This window comes from Coregonus clupeaformis, chromosome 27 (genome assembly GCF_020615455.1).
Source record: "Coregonus clupeaformis isolate EN_2021a chromosome 27, ASM2061545v1, whole genome shotgun sequence".
Lineage (NCBI taxonomy): Eukaryota > Metazoa > Chordata > Actinopteri > Salmoniformes > Salmonidae > Coregonus > Coregonus clupeaformis.
In genome coordinates this window covers 43,197,796-43,198,824 of record NC_059218.1, presented here as the reverse complement: position 1 = coordinate 43,198,824, position 1,029 = coordinate 43,197,796, and the positions used below count along the sequence as shown (strand labels likewise).

Below are 1,029 nucleotides of genomic sequence, written 5' to 3'. Positions count from 1 at the left end.
TCTAAAGTAGTGCACTATATAGGGAATAGGGTGCCATTCTCTGGTCTAAAGTAGTGCACTATATAGGGAATAGGGTGCCATTCTCTGGTCTAAAGTAGTGCACTATATAGGGAATAGGGTGCCATTCTCTGGTCTAAAGTAGTGCACTATATAGGGAATAGGGTGCCATTTGACACAACCTAATAAGAGTCTTTAGCTTGCTGATCACAGGAAGCTGGTCTACAGGGTAATGGGTCTGGTCCTATTAACACTGTAAGGTAGCCTGGTTCTATTAACACTAAGGTAGCCTGGTTCTATTAACACTAAGGTAGCCTGGTTCTATTAACACTGTAAGGTAGCCTGGTTCTATTAACACTAAGGTAGCCTGGTTCTATTAACACTAAGGTAGCCTGGTTCTATTAACACTGTAAGGTAGCCTGGTTCTATTAACACTAAGGTAGCCTGGTTCTATTAACACTAAGGTAGCCTGGTTCTATTAACACTAAGGTAGCCTGGTTCTATTAACACTAAGGTAGCCTGGTTCTATTAACACTGTAAGGTAGCCTGGTTCTATTAACACTAAGGTAGCCTGGTTCTATTAACACTAAGGTAGCCTGGTTCTATTAACACTAATGTAGCCTGGTTCTATTAACACTAAGGTAGCCTGGTTCTATTAACACTAAGGTAGCCTGGTTCTATTAACACTAAGGTAGCCTGGTTCTATTAACACTAAGGTAGCCTGGTTCTATTAACACTAAGGTAGCCTGGTTCTATTAACACTAAGGTAGCCTGGTTCTATTAACACTAAGGTAGCCTGGTTCTATTAACACTAATGTAGCCTGGTTCTATTAAAACTAAGGTAGCCTGGTCCAACAGACACAATAAAGAATCAGAGAGAGACAGACACGCTGATATAACTACAGTTAAACAGTTTATTAACCAATTACTTTGAATTAAGGGACACGTTAACCATTGTGTTACATACAGTCTTTATAATGTAAAGGAACACATAGCATGGGCGTGATGGGTGCGCCGTGAGAGTTATTTAAG

General features: G+C 40.2%; 1 protein-coding gene across 1 annotated transcript in view; it reads right to left on the bottom strand.

The window, feature by feature from the left end:
• Positions 1-897: 897 nt before the first annotated feature.
• The window catches only part of vps36 (vacuolar protein sorting 36 homolog), a 61,592-nt gene continuing 61,460 nt past the window's right edge, over positions 898-1,029 (bottom strand). Inside the window, exon 14 of the mRNA XM_041851501.1 lies at positions 898-1,029. This exon is cut by the window's right edge and continues 937 nt beyond it. The gene's annotated coding sequence lies outside the window, so the exon portion shown is untranslated.